Source organism: Lactuca serriola, chromosome 8 (genome assembly GCF_051521515.1).
Source record: "Lactuca serriola cultivar US96UC23 chromosome 8, Lser_US96UC23_V15, whole genome shotgun sequence".
Classification (NCBI taxonomy): domain Eukaryota; kingdom Viridiplantae; phylum Streptophyta; class Magnoliopsida; order Asterales; family Asteraceae; genus Lactuca; species Lactuca serriola.
The window spans coordinates 211,092,905-211,114,430 of NC_136415.1; positions in this window are offsets into that span (position 1 = coordinate 211,092,905).

Here is a 21,526-nt window from a genome sequence, read left to right on the forward strand (position 1 = left end):
CACCAACTAATCGTACATCCAACAAATCCAACAAGAAAGATAGATAATAATAAATCAAGTAATCTAACAATATTTTTTTTTTTATATTTAACAAAAATAACTATTCTTTTAAAAGTAAACACTTTGTTTGGAGTGACCGTTTTGGACAATACCAAAATGGCCAAGACACTGTTGTAACCCAATGTGATATATATATATATATATATATATATATATATATATATATATATATATATATATATATATATATATATATATATATATATATATATATATATATATATATATATATATATAGAGAGAGAGAGAGAGAGAGTTAGGTTCAAATATTTTCACTATCTATTGTGTGCATGTATGACTGATTCTGGACCAATCATTTTAGTTATTTTAAGAAAGTAATTAATGTATATTAAATGCTGAAGATGTAATTAATATTTATTGTATCTTCAACATGTAATATGCATTAATTACTTTCTTAAAATAATTAAAATGATTGGTCCGGAATCAGTCATACATGCACACAATAGATAGTGAAAACAAAATAACTTTTATATATATATATATATATATATATATATATATATATATATATATATATATTAGCAAATAATTAAATAATTAATTAAATCAAAATTATATTTCTGGGTTTTTGACACATTCAATTAATGAGATCATTTAATTAAATCATTTCAATTAAGGAAACAAAATAATTAGGTTTGACCTAATATCTCTTTTATCTGACATCTTATTCACCAGAATTTGCTATTCTTCAATTGCAATGCCCTACATACCATCGATCCCCTTTGTCGAACCCTTCACCGTGTTCGTCACAATCGCCGACAACATCCATCATCGTCCATTACCACTCCATGAAACAAATCAGACCCGCAAATAATAAAATACGTGGAAGAAAGGGCATTTGTTTCTTACTCTCAAAAGTTTCTGAAATGGAGAGTGACAGCAAGAGTGGTGGTGCCGCCGCCGCTGCTGGTGGTCGGTTGCTAGTGAATGAATCTTCTTCTGATGTACAGAATGATAGGAAGCGATTTCAGATAGAATTAAAACATGATGAAACAACGATTGTTTTATGGGTTAAGCTGCTTTAAGAATCTGACATTTCCATTGATTAGTCTCCTCCTCCATCACCTGAGCCTCCGGTAAGAATTCTCCTTGTTGGATTTATGTATATAATATTATGATGATGATGATTTTGTTGTTGAATTTTTGTTATTTCTCTATAATTATGGTTAAATGATTGTTAGATTTTTGCAAATTTTGTAAATTTTGTTTGATTTGGACACAATTCGGCATGCTCTTTGTACAAAGGAAGCCTCAATGTAATAGAATTCAGCAGGGGAGCCTAAAATTTCTCGAATGGGAGGCAAATTTTACAAATTGATTACAAATTTTATTTAAGGGTGGAAATTTGTTTAACTTGTATATTATCATGCATTAAAATATGATACATGATGATGCATGAGATGCCTTTAAGGACTTGTTTCCTGAAATGAGCAAGTTTTCAAGTGCATTGTATTCAATCAGAACTCTTGAATTATGTATTCAATCACAACTCTTGAATTCTGTAATGTATTATATTAGAATTTATTTATATAAATGTATTTTGTTAGAATGTTTGAGAATAATTGTTAACAACAAGTATATTTGTTTAACTGGTAATGAATTTTTGATGCTTTATGGTTGACTTTATAGTCTCTACTACATTCTGTTAGAATTTATAGTTTTTATTTTCTACTATATTCTGTCAAACTTTATAGTCTTTAATACATTCTGTCAGAATTTATAGTTTTTATTCTCTTAGAATGCATTGAATTTTTTGATTTTTGAAACTTGATTATATTTTCTTTGTGGATTTAGGTTTTGATGAGGCTAACATTGATGTGGAGAAGGAAGAAAACATAAAGAACGAGAGTGTATTATACCAGAATGTGTTTTGCTACAATGTATAAAGTGTTGCTTAAAAATAATATTCTCTCAGAATAGATTAGTGTTTTTGTTAGATTTTGATGTTTTTTTTTTCTTTTTTCTTTCTGAATGTTGTTATTATTCAATGAATCACAATCATACAATGTAATAATTTGGTATATTATTAGTTCAAGAATTGATTTTGTGTAGTCTTTTCATAATGTATTTACTAGTTTATGGTTGGCATTCTGTCATTCTGACAGAATAAAATCGAAAAATGTATTTACTAGTTTATGGTTAACATTCTATCATTCTGACAGGATAAAATCGGATTTTTAATTTTGAATTAATTTAAAATATTCAGATTTTTAAAAATAAAGGAATTAATTATCCCTAAAAATCCAAAATTTTCCTTTTTTAATATAGGTTAATTGACTAAAATGCCCTTATGTTGAAATTTGTGTGATTATGTGGTACATGTTATCTTATTCTACTATCATAGACCCTCAGATCATAACATTTGATTATATTTCATCCAATGGTCCAGATTTGTGCATTCTAGCACATAATAGTTTGTAACAGCCCGGATTCCCAGGTATTATTTATTCATATATTTTTGGTGTTTTGTGAGGGGACTCGGCGAGTTGGAGCTCAAACTCGCCAAGTAGGATCGCGGTTTTGGACGCGGGTTCGCGCCTGGACTCGGTAAGTCCAAGGAATGGACTCGGTGAGTCCATGCTGTTTAATGAAACCCTAATTTCTCGGTCCTGAGCCCTATTTAAAGGACCTTATGGCCCTTCATTGCGGCTACCTTCGACCTTGAGAGCACCAGAGCAGCTGAGAGTTCTTGTGAGTGAGATAAGAGGCCATTATTCATCATTTTTGTATGTATTTGCAAGAAAAGAAGAGGAAGGCCAAGCTAGGAGAGTTGGGGAGCTTGGATCTACTCCCATTTCGGCAGAGGAAGCTATTTGAGGTAACATTTAGAGCTTATTCTCGTGTTTTTCTTGATATGGTCAAATCTAGGGTTTCTACATGCCTTGTTTGCCTTGTATTTGGAGTGTGAGAGGTCCCATAGGGAAATGGTACCTAGATCTGGACCTTAGTAGGTCCAGAGAGTCCCAAATGCCCTGCTTTATGCCTTTCCTTTTGAGTTGGGGACTTAGGTTACCATTTTAGAGGTCATTTCACCAAAAGGAGCCTTGTAGGCGTTGCATGGTAGCCAAGATTGTAATTTTACGTGATGAATGTGCTTGGGAGGGCTAGATCTATGAGTTGTTGGAGCAGATCTGACCTCAGGAGCGAGTTTGAGTTGATGCATGGCATGGACTCGCCGAGTCCGAAGAACAGACTCGGCGAGTAGCATGAAGATTGCCCTTAACCACTCAGCGAGTGGTCTTGCCGAGTTAAGGGTTGACTCAGTGAGCCAGGGAGAGTTAGAGAGGGTTGACAGGTGGACTGAGTCGAGCTGGAACTCACCGAGTTGTTCTTGAGACTCGGCGAGTTGAGTCGTGGTGGCCCCACAATTCATGCCAGGTGGAACTCGTCGAGTCAGGGAAGTACTCGACGTGTCAAAAGAGGATCCTAGGGAGTTAGTGAACACGTATAGACTCGCCGAGTCACTCTAGTGCACTCGCCGAGTCCGGTCAAAGTTGACCGTTGACCGTTGACCAAAGTTGACCAGTGTTGACTTGATAGGGGTAGTCAACCTTAGTTGAGAAAGTGTTAATTAGAGATATATTGTGTTATAGGAGGATTATAGCTCGGGGGATCGATCGCGAGTGATTTCCGGGATTTGCGAGTATCGAGATACGCGAGGTGAGTCTTCTCACTATACTTTACCTTGAGTAGGTAATCAGAGTTATGTGACAGAGTATTTGTATGCTATATGTATGTTATGTGTTGTACTACATTATTTCTATGTGATTTATGTTGTGCATGTTTATAGAGTTGGAACCGGAAGGTTCCCAGAGTTAGAACCAGTGGGTTCACAGAGTAGGGTCTATGGACCCACAAAGTTATAGCCTCGAGTGGCTAATATGTGTTATGTGTGGTATTTTGGGGAACTCACTAAGCTTTGTGCTTACAGTGTTAGTGTTGTTTGTTTCAGGTACTAGTGATGACCGTGGGAAGGCGCCGGCTTGATCTGTACACACGCATGGGATTTTTATGATATGTGATCTTGGGATTTTTGTATGATATGGATTGGAGTCTTAAAACATCGATGCTTTTATGAAAATTAAATGAAAATGTTTTATATTATGTGAAAAATTATTTTGAAATTCACGGTGTTACAAGTTGGTATCAGAGCCTTGGTTTGAGGGATTCGAGTACACCTTCGGGCGTATTTGAACTCAAACTGAGGATTTGAGAAGTATTTTCAAAAAGAGTAAAAGATTTTTGGAAAAACGCAGAGCAGAGTTGTGTGTACGATCAGTCCGCGCCCGAACGGTGATTTCCCAAAATACCCTCATGTTATGTGATATTAATATTGATAAGATGTATTTGGACCTGAGAAAGGAGTATTGGTGGCCCTGTATGAAGAGGGATGTTGCATGGTTTGTTGAGAGGTGCTTGACCTGCCGTAGGGTTAAGGACGATCACTAGAGGTCGCATGGTAAGTTGCAGCCATTGGAGGTTCCCGAATGGAAGTGGGAACAGATCACCATGGATTTCATCACCAAATTGCCAAGGACTGCCAGAGGAGTTGATGCAATTTGGGTGATTGTGGACAGGTTGACGAAGAGCGCTCATTTTCTTGCTATCAGCGAGAGTTCTTCAGCAGAGAAATTGGCAGAGGTGTATGTGAGGGAAGTGGTATCTCGGCATGGGGTGCCGATCTCGATCGTTTCAGACCGTGATGTGCGTTTCACCTCCAGATTCTGGAAGAAGTTTCATGAGGATTTGGGTAATAGACTACATTTTAGTACCGCATATCATCCCCAGACAGACGGTCAGAGTGAGCGGACGATTCAGACGCTCGGGGACATGATCCGGGCATGTGTGTTGGATTTCGGGGGTAGCTGGGATGCATATTTGCCCTTGGCAGAGTTTTCCTACCACAACAACCATCATTCGAGCATTGGTATGCCGCCCTTTGAGCTGTTGTATGGGAGGAGGTGTCGGACCCCCATTTGTTGGGGAGAGGTTGGACAGCGGGTGATGGGCAGTACAGAGATCGTGCTTCAGACGACAGAGCAGATCCAGCAGGTCAGACAGAGGTTGTTGACCGCTCAGAGCCGACAGAAGAGTTATGCAGACAGACGCCGGTCCGAGCTTGAGTTTCAGGTCGGCGACCTTGTACTCCTGAAGGTCTCTCCTTGGAAAGGAGTGATTCGATTCAGGAAGAGGGGCAAGTTGGGGCCCCGATATATTGGTCCTTTTCGAGTGATTGCGAGGGTAGGCCGGGTAGCCTATCGTTTGGATTTGCCAGCAGAGTTGGGGCAGATTCACGACACTTTTCATGTGTCGCAGCTGAGGAAGTGTATAGCCGATGAGTCGGCAGTGGTTCCATTAGAGGATATTCAGGTGGATGCGAGCCTGAATTATGCTGAGAGACCAGTGGCAATCAGAGATCGGAAAATCAAGGTTCTGAGGAACAAGGAGGTACCCCTGGTTTTGGTTCAGTGGCAGCATCGGAAGGGGTCCGAGATGACCTGGGAGCCGGAGCGTGAGATGCGTGAGCAGCATCCGGAGTTATTTGCAGAGCGAGACTTCGAGGGCGAAGTCTAGTTCTAGTGGGGGAGAATTGTAACAGCCCGGATTCCCAGGTATTATTTATTCATATATTGGTGTTTTGTGAGGGGACTCGGCGAGTTGGAGCTCAAACTCGCCGATTAGGATCGCGGTTTTGGACGCGGGTTCGCGCCTGGACTCGGCGAGTCCAAGGAATGGACTCGGCGAGTCTGCGCTGTTTAATGAAACCCTAATTTCCCGGTCCCGAGCCCTATTTAAAGGACCTTATGGCCCTTCATTGCGGCTACCTTCGACCTTGAGAGCACCAGAGCAGCTGAGAGTTCTTGTGAGTGAGATAAAAGGCCATTATTCATCATTTTTGTGTGTATTTGCAAGAAAGGAAGAGGAAGGCCAAGCTAGGAGAGTTGGGGAGCTTGGATCTACTCCCATTTCGGCAGAGGAAGCTATTTGAGGTAACATTCAGAGCTTATTCTCGTGTTTTTCTTGATATGGTCAAATCTAGGGTTTCTTCATGCCTTGTTTGCCTTGTATTTGGAGTGTGAGAGGTCCCATGGGGAAATGGTACCTAGATCTGGACCTTAGTAGGTCCAGAGAGTCCCAAATGCCCTGCTTTATGCCTTTCCTTTTGAGTTGGGGACTTAGGTTACCATTTTAGAGGTCATTTCACCAAAAGGAGCCTTGTAGGCGTTTCATGGTAGCCAAGATTGTAACTTTACGTGATGAATGTGCTTGGGAGGGCTAGATCTATGAGTTGTTGGAGCAGATCTGACCTCAGGAGCGAGTTTGAGTTGATGCATGGCATGGACTCGCCGAGTCCGAAGAACAGACTCGGCGAGTAGCATGAAGATTGTCCTTAACCACTCAGCGAGTGGTCTTGCCGAGTTAAGGGTTGACTCAGTGAGTCAGTGAGAGTTAGAGAGGGTTGACAGGTGGACTGAGTCGAGCTGGAACTCGCCGAGTTGTTCTTCAGACTCGGCGAGTTGAGTCGTGGTGGCCCCGCGATTCATGCCAGGTGGAACTCGTCGAGTCAGGGAAGTACTCGACGTGTCAAAAGAGGATCCTAGGGAGTTAGTGAACACGTATAGACTCGCCGAGTCGCTCTAGTGCACTCACCGAGTCCGGTCAAAGTTGACCGTTGACCAAAGTTGACCAGTGTTGACTTGATAGGGGTAGTCAACCTTAGTTGAGAAAGTGTTAATTAGAGATATATTGTGTTATAGGAGGATTATAGCTCGGGGGATCGAGCGCGAGTGATTTCCGGGATATGCGAGTATCGAGATACGCGAGGTGAGTCTTCTCACTATACTTTACCTTGAGTAGGTAATCAGAGTTATGTGACAGAGTATTTGTATGCTATATGTATGTTATGTGTTGTACTACATTATTTCTATGTGATTTATGTTGTGCATGTTTATAGAGTTGGAACCGGAAGGTTCCCAGAGTTAGAACCAGTGGGTTCACAGAGTAGGGTCTACGGACCCACAGAGTTATAGCCTCGAGTGGCTAATATGTGTTATGTGTGGTATTTTGGGGGACTCACTAAGCTTTGTGCTTACAGTGTTAGTGTTGTTTGTTTCAGGTACTAGTGATGACCGTGGGAAGGCGCCGGCTTGATCTGTACACACACATGGGATTTTTATGATATGTGATCTTGGGATTTTTGTATGATATGGATTGGAGTCTTAAAACATCGATGCTTTTATGAAAATTAAATGAAAATGTTTTATATTATGCGAAAAATTATTTTGAAATTCACGGTGTTACATAGTTACTAGAAACAAAATAACCTAACCCTATATATATATATATATATATATATATATATATATATATATATGAGCATTTTGAATTTTGAAAATTTAAAACTCATGCTATGTGCATTTTTGAACAAAGGTTTTACCATGGATTCATCAAACAATTTCAGTGTTACTCTCTAATATCTTATATTGTTAAATACCCCGTATTAGTCTAAAGATCAATTTGTATGGATGTTATTAAAAAAGTGGGTGTTACGGACGAATAAATTGTATTCAGTTTATAGGATGAGCTTTTAGAATTGCGTCTGATAAAGGTAAAACTGAAGTAAAAAAAATTGTAATAACTATTTTATTTTAATTTTATGGTAATATATTAAAATGTTATTGGGGTTTTGTTTTGCAAATAAAATACCACGATGTTGAATTAGACAAAAATAAATAAATAATTAAACCACCAAAGACACCTATAAAATTGAGAAAGAAATCAAAATTTGTGTTAAAGCTTAAATCGAAAGTAAATAGAACTCTGAAAGATGGGATCGGAGCAAGTTTAGACAAAATTGTTATTATAGAGTAGTCGCGAATTTATAAGTTTTGTTACGAATATGTTTCTACAACTTGGTTTTAAGTTTGGATATGTTTATGCAAGTTGGTTTTTAATATGTGTGTGTGTGCAGTGTTGTAAAACTCGCCGAGTTTGCCGATTACTCCTCCGAGTACTCGCTAGTCCCCCCTTGTCGAGGCGAGTTACATAATCCCGAGTACTCCCTGATCGGCCCCTTACGGACTGAGTAGTGTTGTGAAATTCGGTCAACTCGGTGATTAATATGTATAATATACTTAATGATTTATTATTTAACACACACACATGTGATTATTACTACATATATATCTTATATTTTCAGTAATTATTCACAAAGTGAGACCATTATGTGTTTTTCATTTTTTATGTATTCACATGTATCCAATTTTGTTATATATTTTAATCAACTTATGATTTTATCTTATGATTTTGATATATATAATTTCCCTAAAAATATTTCTACACAAATTTCCAAATCCGAGTACTCCCCGAGTACTCGCTACTCGGTAGTCGGCCGAACAGGTACCGAGTAACGAGTTCTACAACCTTGTGTGTGTGTGTGTGTGTATATATATATATATATATATATATATTAATTCCAGTCTCCAACATCTAGTGACTTGATCGATGATGATATGTTACTAATAGAATATGAAATACTACTTGAAGAAAAGCAACAACAACTTGTTGATACGACTACGTTAGAAATGATTCGTGATTACTAACGTGTGAAACAACAAATGGTAATACGGGAAATCCCATTACTACCTTCTGCAGTTGAAAAGCATAGAAAACTAGCATTGTATATTATACAAATAATCCTCATTACGATGTCTGAAGATATACGACAGTTTGTGAATACAATAGACCTTATCAAAGAAGCATGCAAGACAAGTGCAACAATAAAAGAACGGGTGCAAATGACTGATAATGGGTTTAGCCTAATTGTGACCTACATGGAATTATTTGAAAATCATGTAGACACTACAAGTTTGCACCGAATGCAAGTTCCCGGTTATCCTAAAAATGCACTCTAATTTTGAATATTGCAATTTCATTTCAAACTTTAATGTAAAAGAAATGGTAGGGTTATCTAAAATTACATTATTTTTCATTAACATTAGTTCAACGATTGTTACAAAAGCTATTACATACTTATATTGGTTTCCACAAATTAGGTAATTGTAAGGGATACATATTTTGTTAACGGTCGTTAAAATCTCATCTAATTCTAACAACATATGTTAGATGGTCCCATTCTGCCCGAAGCTTATTAATCTCTGGATTTGCATCCCGAATCCACTTCTCAGCTTCTTTGACTTTTTTCAAAGTTTCAACAACCTATTTTTCTTTTTCATTTACTTGTTCCGCTAGATCGTATGCACGTTGATTGGGTGTCCGACTTATTTAAGAGTCCATTTCATTGGCTTCTTCGGCGGCCATCATAGCTTCGAAAATGTCATCAGGCATTTTATTTCGGAGTAGGAAATTAGGGCCTTCTAGAATCGGGTTAATATCCAAACAAACATAACTATCTTCTTCTTCACACTGTTAAACACCAAACTCAGATGAACTCATTCTTAAGTTTTTACTTTGGTAATGTACTACATTTGCGATGTATGGTACCTCCATATTAATAGTGTGAGGTCGTAAGAAAATATAATGTGTCCGGAACAAGGTGTTCGGAATGGTTTGTATGAAATATGTCTCCGAAATCTATGCTCGTAACTGTATGTTCGGAATGTGTGTATGTAAGTTCAGAATGTCAGGAATCTATGACATAATGATTGATTTAACGTCTGAAATGCCAGTCCAGAATGATATATAATTTAGAATGGACAACTATAAACAAGAGATTGGAATTTAAGAACTTTTCCAACTTCAGAAGAACAATTAATTAACCGTAGGCATTGACTACACAAGAAGAGAGTGCACTTGTTCAAGCTTGGATAACCATTGAGGATGATATGGTTGTCATCGTTCTACCACATCTCGTGTACGAATGAATTTGGGTCCGATTGAAATATATATTTCACTTTGAGTTATATGTTGGAGAGTATCAAACTGAAGAAGAAGTGAAGACAAAGTTTTTAGACATACGCTCAAAGGTGAAGAATTTTATCAAAATTTATAACAAGATCGACAATATATTATTGGATGAAGATGAACAAGTAATTTTGTAACTAGAAATGGTGGAATATAGACACAAGAATTACAAGGTTGATTTTCCATACGAAGATGCTTGGGATCTTTTAAAAGATGTCTTGTAATTTTAAATTATGTATTTTGTTATTTGTACATTAAAGAACTTTATGTTATTTCTAAATTATATTTTTTTTTTATCTTTGTAATTTGTAAAAAATATTAGGCAATAGTAATTTTCATTAGTCACTCCAAATCGATTACAAACATAGTTAATTACGATAAAAATAAATATACAGTTACATAGGGATTAAAACAACCATAAATGAGTATGGTATCTCCCATTCAGATGGAGAGGGAACAGGGTGTACATTTTGCATATGGTATGTAGTTAGAAACACTTCAACCCAGTAATATATCTTAACAATATCGTCTAAATATGTGATGTTTGAATAGTGTGATGCCTACATAAACATGTGTGGTAGTTTAGATCTACAACACAAAGTTGTTTTAAAATAAAAATCTTGAAAAATGTCGGACGGGAACGGAGACACGATCTCGGGTAGGATCTTTGTTACTTGCTACTGAACAAACTTTTGCATCCTCCTATGAAGCACCATCTCTGCATATCGGGTGAGCACACTAGTTAAACCCAATTAAAAGTAAAATATTATCATTTATGGTTATTGTACAAGAAAAAACAATTCAATATTTTTTGGTATTTGACCTCCTATTAGAATGCTTTCAATAAAAGTCTGTTGGATTAGTCACAAATTGTCTCACTAAGCTTTATTATCGGTATATTGCATTGATTAACCGATAACACCTGGATGAATTGTGGAAGATCAATGTTAAGTGCATTCTAATGGATGTTAAAGAAACAGGTTCTTTCCCATTTCGATTGACCTATGTTGGCAAGCACCTCACGTGCATCATGACTTAGCCGACATAATGTTTGTTAAAAATCAGGTAAATATATGAACACACTCTTACAACAATACTCATGAAAAGAATAAAGCAATACCTAGCCTATGTAATAACCAATGACATCGTCCATAATGGTTATGAACAATACTTATCTACTTCTAAAAGAGATTCCATCAACCTCATCTGTTTGTAGTAACCACTACGAACAATGTCTTTAGGTAGTACCCTCTTAGACAGACACTACCTATAAAGATGAAAGGCATCAAGCAACCTTTAAATGCATGGAGTTGTATTTTTGTAGAAACAAAACAATTATTTGTAGAAACATTATAAATTTCAAAGAAACAATTTAAATATGGAACAAAATAATTTTACCACACATCCGATAGCCACAAAACAAAGTTAGAAATGATCCATCACATTTGTTTTCATGTTGGTGTTACTATGATGGTTGGTCCGCCGAAGGTTGTGTAAGTAAACATGCAGGTTGGTAAAACTTTCTCCGTGTTCACTGTCTGAGAGTTCATCTTGAAGCAGTTATAATAAATAGTTATATATGATTCGAAGTAAGTGACTAACAACATGGGATACCATTTATATATAGGAAGAAAAATCTTGTTTTTTGGAGTCTGGAATGTGTGTCTGACTGTCTGTGATTCCGTAATGTCACATTTATGTACGATTTTTACAATCGTACTTCAGAGTTGAGTTTGTCAATCCGGAATGCATGGAGACATATTTTGAAATAGAAGCTCTGAAATGAATAGAGCTACTCCAAAATGCTGTATTCCATAAATTGTGGTCATTTTTCAAAAAACAATTATAACTTAGTTATTATTATTAAAATAATCATTTATATGGGTTAGATTACCCAATTTCCCTAATAACATGTACATAGAAAAAAAACACAAGAAATATATATAATAGTCTCTACATAGAAAAAATAGAACAAATCAAGTAATCAGATAAAAATAAAAAATAGATTATCATATTTTAATGTTTTTGGCTTTTATTAAAAATTGTTTTCCAAAATGCACAAAAAGACAATGAAATCTTTAAAAATAGAATAAACTTGAAACAATTTTAACCCACCAAGAATCATTTTGGAATCATGGAGAGATTAAATCAACCATGGAAAGGAAAATAATTACAACCTTTGAAGTCTTTGATTATCATGAGAGATTGGAAGTTGAGGAAGATGACATGATGCTGTAAAGAAGAAGCTCTCTATAATGTATCCATCAAGTAGTGATCAACCACTAAAACATACTAGTCTTCACGTGTATATAAGTTATTCTTAAGTCTTAAGAAATGTAGAAAATAAGTATTTAGGAGAAACAACTTACAAGACTTTAATCTTCACAACATATTGCAAGACTTTGAGAGGGGATGAGAGCTCTTTGTTCTCGGCTTTTAGCAACCCCAAAAGGAGAAGAAGAAGTGATAAAAGAACCAACCATTTACACTAACAATGCACTCCTTATATACATACACATATGAATTTAGTCAATACTAACAAATAAAGAAAGAATGGTCTTCTTATGACATGTATGGAGTGTAAGATGAAAGAAAACAATCTTTAACTTCTAATGTATGTTAGGACTTTGTAAGAAAGTCAAGATGGCATGGAGTGTCTTTCACACAATCTCTTAACTAATAGTTACATGTATAACTAAATGGTTTCTCAAAGTGTCCATTTAATTTGTACGCAACACACACACACACACACACACATATATATATATATATATATATATATATATATATATATACACATTCATACCTTATGAATATAGCTAGTTTTTTCTCTTTTTTTATCATTTCCTAGAAATAATAATTTACCAATTAGTTTTTAAAATATTATTTTGATAAAATAATAATTCTTTAGTTAATACAAGTGTTGATTATATTTATTAATAATTAAAATTTTATTTAATAAATAATCAATTAGTAGCAACTTATTGTAAGGTGTGATCCTATAGGTTCATATGTCATTATCAAATATCAATCTATAATGACTATTGGGAATAAAGAGTTTTCAATCCCCCACTTGCACAAGTCTCATCATAGATTGGCATAGATAGTGGCGAACGTCTAGTAATATTTCACTGTCCTCAATTACATACGAAAAAGAATGTCATTCATCAACATATAGTTCCTAAAAGCTCAAAGCTACAATTGATGTATAAGGTAAGTTTATTAGTTATCCCTTTGCTATAGACATGATATTGAACATGAGACTTAGATCGCAATCAATCTCATTTGGTGTTCAACTTTGGTAATGTTTGTTAGATGTCTATCTCTTAACACATAATAGGAACAAATATCATATTGACTATATAAGCATTTTGTATAATTCATACCACACTTAATAATAGCCTTTCTAGTTGCATGTTCAATGATCAGAATTTAACCACATCAAAGTATAACATTCCTTACACTTAAGTCCTTATATGCATCTCGGGCATTAAGGATTCATAGATAGTGCATTTTATCAAATATCACTCATGATAGCGATAATGACATGATCTTGATGCGGGCCATGTTCAATACTAGTTCTCTGAAAAGTACATATGAATCTTCATTACAACCCATTGCCTACGTTTATCTTAGGAGAGTTAACCAATCCAGCTTATATTAGTCTTAGTTCATAATTTCTCCCATAGTTATGGCCAACTATGAACATTTAGAATAATTAAATCATTAAGGGGTTAAACATGTTAATATAAAACACAACAAGTATTAATGTGAAGATCATATCCCAATATATCAAAAATATAATATTTGTTGTCTTCCAATTGATAAGTTTTATAGGTTATAAAATAAATGTACATGCGGAAAAAAATTAACATTTAAATGGCACATGCAACCTATAAGGATCTATGTCATAACACTTTGAAGGTAACGTACAATAAAAGAAAAAAAACCTAACATGAACCACAATGTAATAAAAAAAAATACCAATTTAGGGTTACATACGTTTGATTTGTTGTAGTAAATAAATCACTTCAATCTCTTGTAGTTGTTCTCTTAGAAAGCTTAGTACCAAAAGGATGATACCTCTAATGGCTCTCACCTAAACCCTAGAACTAGAAGACAAAAGATGAGAGAATAGGAGAGCAAGAGAACTCACAATTCTATAGGTACAAGAGTAGTCGAATAGCTGACCCAAGGGTCCTATTTATAGCTGCTTGGAAACCCTAGAAACCCTAAATTTGAACATATAATAATAATAATAATAATAATAATAATAATAATAATAATAATAATAATTCAAACTAGGTAATATCTAGTTTCCTAATTATCATTTGGGGGCTTTTAGAAACCTTAATAGGGTATCAAAAACTGTCCATATGATGTAGGCTTCTTGATCCTCTATTTTGTTCAACTATCGAACAATTACACTCAGTCCTTGCACCTTTAATTAATTCTAGTTATTCTTGAATTAATTCAAGGTTAACTCTAATTAATAGTTAACCAATTCTTATTGATTTCACATTAATTTATTAATTGTATAAATTAACAAATCAATAATTGATCTGGCATTGATTTATTAATCAAATAAAAAATTTAACAAATCAACTATCTATTTCCAATTAGTATATTAATAATACAATATATTAACAAATCATTTATTACAATTTATTAATCATATAATAAACAAATAAATTCATCATCTCTTTATAAATATCATTCCAACCAAGTTCTAATTATGAGAGAAACCCTAAATTGACTTTGCTTTTAACTACAAGAGTATACCAATTTAGTTATGAACTTAGACACCTTAATCCAATAGTGTCCTACTTAGATAAGTTTATAACTACAACTGCAAGTATAACCTTGAACTTAAAAGCAAAAGTGTGCTTTTCAAAGCCACTGCCGAACTCTGATTCAAATCAAACGTTGACCCTAAGATAAGTGATTAGTTATTCCTTCGTTCTACAAGATATCGTATGAATAGGGTCATGGATTAAATGATCAACCTCATGTTCATTTTCTTGTTTCCCGGTCTTCAATTTTATGATCAAATCCAGACTACAAAATCAAACACATCAATTTAGTTTGTACTAGTCGCCTGGTTTTCATAGATCAACTCAAATCACCGAGGGGCCCAAATATATCATTATTACTATTAAGGTAAAAGAAATGAATAAACTTTGAATATATAATCATAAATGTTACTCACCTAATCAGGCAGGGAATTACACTTTATAACACCCAGTTACAAGATGCGCAGAAGTAAACCAATGCATAACTTATTTGCAAAATATGACTTATATATATATATATATATATATATATATATATATATATATATGTAGAATAATAGATATTACTATCTTAGAATTACCTGTGATTGAATCCATGAAGTAATCTATAATCATGGTTTTATCCAATACTTAAAATCCCTGTTTCCAAGTACTCATGAATATTACAACAATTTGCATGCAATGTCCAATCCATGTGGACAATCTACAAACAATTCATGACAGTCTTAATTCACTACTTACTTCCAAAAGTATGAACAATTATGGAATTTTGAATAATATTTAAATTACTCAGGGAAGTAAACATGCAAAGTGAAACACAATAATAAGTTAATTAACTATGGTATCATACCCATTTAACATAAATAAATCCCTTTTATTTAGTCAACATAACAATTATGAATTTATTCATTGCTTAATGTTTCGATTAATCAACTAACCACTTGAATTAGATAACATCAGTCATGCTATGTTATGAACATGTATACTATGCCACTCGGTGGTCCTTCCTTTGTGAACATATCGACTGGACATTACTCCAATGATGCTCATTTCACAATTCATAATTCTTATCATTATCCAAGATGTAGTGGAATTCGAACTTTACATGCATTGACCTCTTGTGATGTCAAGGTTCTACAGTCATAGAGACTTAGCCTTTGATATTAGAAAATATTCCACTAGAAATTGTTACTTGTACAATTCCATGGTTATGAAGTCTTAAATTTAAGGTACAATCCTTGAACACTTTTCCTGCATTAAATTTTACAACTCATATGTAGATTTTACAAGCATCTCCCATCACGAAAACATTTCCATATTCCAATATGACCATCAATTCCGACTAAGAATCATCTCAATCCAAAACGTTCACTAGAACATGTCCAAATTAATATTATGCTTTCAACTGTCCACAAGCAACAAATCTTTGGTAAAACCTCATAATGTTCTTGACAGTTGTTCAAGAACTAGCTCAATATGGTGCCATGTGGCAATTCCAAAAGTCCTCCAAGGGAATTCTATATCTTGACCTCTTTGAATATATTGTTAACTTGTACATAAAGATTTAAAACTTTAACATTCATCTTTATCTATCTTAGTAGATTTTACATTTCAAAAATATATCTTATCTTTCCTAATTCTTTCATCTTAAAAACACATTCTGAGTCAAGGAGAAAGTGTTGGAAATAGGTGTCCATATCATAACTAAATTGGTATAACTTTAGTCATAATAACAAAGTCCTTTTTGGGTTGCCGTCAAGTGCTAAAATAGCTATAATGGATTTAGGAGATTGAAATAATTAGTAAATTGATTTATTATTCAATTAGAAACTAATCAAAATTGATTAATAACTAATTATAATTAATTTAGAATTAATTAGGAATTGATTAAAGGTGTAGGGATTGAATGTTAATTGTTTAAAAGTTGAACAAGAGAATTCTAGAAACCCTAAAGAGGGAGGATGGTTTTGGGGCTTTTAGGAGGCTTCCCGAATCTATCATGGTAATTGATAAGGAAATGATTTGAATCTGAATTAAATCTGATTATTTAATTAATTCAAATATGTTTTTCCTGCAAGTTACCTCAGCTATAAATATACCACTTGGCCTTCATAATTTTCGTTCCTAACTTTCACTACACTTATAGAATCTGATTTCTCTAAGTGATCTCTCCTCTCTCCTAAGTATTCTAGGGTTTTAGTCTTTTGGGTGTGAGCTATAAGAGGAACTATACTTTGGGTGTTAGTCCTTCCAAGTTATTGCAATGAGTTTGAAATTTATAAGTGTTTGTGTGAAAAATCCGATTTTTATCAAACGTTTTTATTTGAATCTCTCTAATTTAGCATGTAATGTTAGTTTAAAAGTTAGTTGCGATAATAGTAAAACTAGATCCTAGGGTGCATGTACACCTAGGATGAATTTTGAATTCTTATGTTGCGTTAATCTAGTGAATAGTTGCTTAGAAAACCAACAGTGGTATTAGAGCCTTACATTTTTATTATATCCCCATGATTTAAAACTAGTATTTTGTGAAAATAATATAATCATGAATCGTAGCACGTGACATGCCTTGTTTTTTTTTTTTTTTTTTTTTTTTTTTTTTTTTTATGAATTTAGGATTTTTGCTATATTTTCAAACCTAGGGTTTATCTTAAGTTTTAATTGTTATCTTAATCTGTTAAAATCTGAATAATTAAAATAGGAAGATAAATTGCCTAACTAATTTGAAGATATGTATAACGATTTAATAATTAATTAATTAAAAGCTAATTAAAGATAACTAAGTTAAATCATATAACTTTAAATTGTTTAAAATACACCCCTCGTGAATTATAAAAGTTTATAATAGAATCCAAAGATTATATATATATATATATATATATATATATATATATATATATATATATAATATCTTACTATATGTAGAAGAAAATATTAAAACATGTGTCCTCACATGTTTAGTTAATGATCGCTAGTCAAATCAAGACTATGCCTCATTCATGAAGCCATGCTATAATAGAGGTATAAGGGAACGATCTATAAAATTATCATTGAATGGGTGTCATTTTACTCTCCACTTCTTTATGTGGTGGATTATCGTTAATCGAAAGGGTTTGATTGGATGATGGTATCATTAAAAGTATAACGTATATAAATATTACTAAAAGAAATTCTCATTCTTAGTTATTTTAGGAATTGTGAATATTTGCTAATCAATGATAACAAACATTACTCGTTACAAGCCTATTTATGGAGCTGTGTGGATAAACAACACATGAATATGAGAAGTAAACGGAAAATGACATGGGCTTGTGGTTGTGGCTTATTGATGAAGTCTGTTTTGATAACCAACACATCAATTTGAGAGCCACTACATAATCAAGGGTCACACGTGTGACAACCTGAAATTTATTCCGTCACTGTAACCCATTTCCGTTAATAAAACTCGTTTTTATTTAATTTTCCATTAACATTTTGGATTAGGTTAATTAAATTGAGACTTTTATTATGACTTCATGAGTGACCAAACGAATTAGAAACACGTGAAACACCCTTGATATCCCTTTGAAAAAATTTCAAGTTTACGACCAAGTCGGGTTACGAACATTTAATCGGGTACGACCATAAACTCCGTATAACGTTGGGATCGGGTAGATTCCCACCGGGCTGCAAACTCAAACCTTATATAAGGGTGAGTGGACCTCCATTTTAAGCTTTTCCCACTCTTAACACCCTCTCTCTCTACAAGCCGATTTCGATCCAAAAACGTCCCTTTCGAGCTCCAAAATCGTAAGTAATCCTTCTTAGCTTATTGTTTAACTTGTTATGCATGCAAATCCGTGTTTAAATCATCTAAAACTCTCAAAATTATGTGTTTACGGCCAAGGAACACCCTCAAACCGTAAACACCCATAAGTGGGGTTTTGAAGCCCCAAAACCCTTCCAAATCCTTTCTAGTGCTTAGCTATGGCTTAGGGACTTGCATGAATGAGCTTAAAACACCAAAAACATGTCATATGGGGAGTAAACATGAGTTTACAGCCCAATAACATTCATGGACCGTAAACACCTCTTCATAGGCCGTAAACACCTTTTTAAGGTGTTAAATTGCCCTTAAACACCTCATATGGCTTGGATTAATGTCTAGAATCAACCACCATCGAAGTATGGACCTTAAACATCAAAGAAACCATGACCTTTAGAGATTACGGTCGTAAACCCCCCAAGTATTGGTCCCTTGTCCGTAAACTCCCTTAAGGAGGTCAAATGGTGCCCTAACTTCCCTCCATGGCTTGTATAATGGACTAGAAACATGTGTGCTTAACCTAGAACCATCAAAGCATGAAATGAAGGGACAAGTAAGAGTTTACGGCCGTAAACTCTATGTTTATAGCCGTGAACTCCCCTAAATGGTCCATTTGAAGCCTTAGTCACTTCCTAGCCATTGAATCAACCCTAGAACCTTCCCTTGTGCATTATAAGACCTTTAAACATCCAAAAACACTCCACCCATGAGTTTACAACCGTAAACTCATGGGGATATGGTCTTTGGGCCGAAATCTCCCCTAAGGGTTTACTCTTGAAGAGTAAACTCCCTAACTAGGCCATACACTCCTTGGATGCAACCCGTATCACTTCCAACACTTGAGATAAAGTGTTTTCGGGCATCAAAGTGTATTATCTTACTTAATTAGTGGTTCAATGTCTAATTAGATACAATTATGTATCTCCTCATGTTACATAGGATCCTCGCGCATGTTCAAGCCCTAAACTGACACTTAGCATCCTACCCGGCACATTCTCGTCTGGTGAGTTCATACCCCTTCACCTTTTTTTCCGTGTTTTTCATGTTTTTAGGAGGGGAATACAAGCAAAAGTACAAGGAAATCTTGTACTCAAACTTATTATTTCATATGAATTGTTACATGTTCAGTATGCTTTTAACACATAAAATCGTATTACCGACCGTTTAACTTATGTAGTTAGTTTTCAAACTAATTGTGAAACTCATTATAAAATGTTATATTTTATATTTCACAAAGGATTTCATGCCATTCTTAAAACAGGATTTTCCATATTATTACTTGTAAATTTGTTATTCTTAAGATTGGAGACACGTCCTCAGTAACACTTCACAGAGATACGCGAGTGGAGGACCGCCCCTGTAACCAGAATCTCCTGGAGGGAGAACGTGACTTGAGTGTATAGATCTATGCGGGGCTGATTACCCCGCACCTTGATGCTAGCTACAGTGGGACCGGCAGGTCTACGGGTGACAAAAGTCATAAAATGATACCGGCCTTGTTTCGAGCCATATCTAGTTTATCGTATGGTTATAGAACTCGCAAACTTAGATAATGGAGATTTACTTTTAGTAATAATGAACCTAGTGAACTAATACGCTTAGGAATTAGTTTAGTACCTGCTTATTAGTTTTATATACATGTTAAAACTAATGTACTTTTCAAGGATAACCAGGCTTTCAGGAAACTTCACTTAACATTACAAGTATGGTAGATACTTGTACACTTCATTCCGGGTCGATAACCAACCACCAAATTTTAAGGAAAATAAGGGTTTTTCCTGGGATAACTTAACTTTTCATAAACACGCTGTTTAACAAGTGGATAACTAAACTTCTTTTATAAGAAAATATGGGATTTTCTTGGATAACAATTTTCATAACACCAAAGGAAACTTATTCTTTTACTAGAAACAAACCGCTTATGAACTCACCGGCTTTATGTTGATATTTTTAAAATTGCTTGTATTCTTAGGTTCTCGTTAGACAGGTATCCAGCGTTCTTTTGGAGAAGACGGAGCGTATAGAAGTCTCGTCTTTACTTTTGTTATATTGATCTATATATAAAACATGTATTACTTTGCTTTCAAACAAATGTAAATATTCCTATGTAATGTAATGATTGTGTTTACTATGCTTGCTATGTACATTGGTTGTGATACTTTACATGACTCCCTCCGCCCCGGAATGTTTCCGCCATCGGTTTTGGGGTGTGACAACACGTTCTTGCATGGTTGGTTCAGAATCTTATTTGTCAGACCACAGTATCCCTGGCACAAATAACGGATGTGCACATTCGAGATTAACATGCCATTAAATAGTTTTAATGAATCTAAAAAAAACCTAGTAGTTTCATAGTGATTTCCATTAGTAAGTGCATTACCTACCTAAATAACTTTGTGATGTGTTGACGGCATCCTTCTTCACATCACAAAGCCAAATATAGATCCTAGCCTTAGTAAACAATAAATTAGGGTTGAAAAATTTATTTAAAGGCTCAATAAAACAAACAAAAAGGGAATAAATAAAAATGAATGATATCTATCCACTAAATCTACTGCTATTAAGACCTCTAAAAAGGATTAGCTATTAGTATAATCAATATAATCAAAATTCGTAGTTTGAGAATGTTCGTTTTTTATTCAAAAATAGTTTCAAAAGCTCAATATTTTAGCAATGGAAGACTTTCATATTTTGAACAATTATAAACTAGTTACAATCCGCCATGGATCTTCTTGCAAAGTTTGGAAAGAAAAACACCAACAAAAAAGGAAAGAAGAATAAATACAACCTTTGTATCCTTTGAATCCTCAAGGGGGGCTTGAATGTTAAACGAGAATGAAAGTAGAACTTCACATTAGTAATCCACCAACAATCCTTCAACTTGATCTAGATGCTAGTATTGAACTCTTAAGCTCTTAAGCTT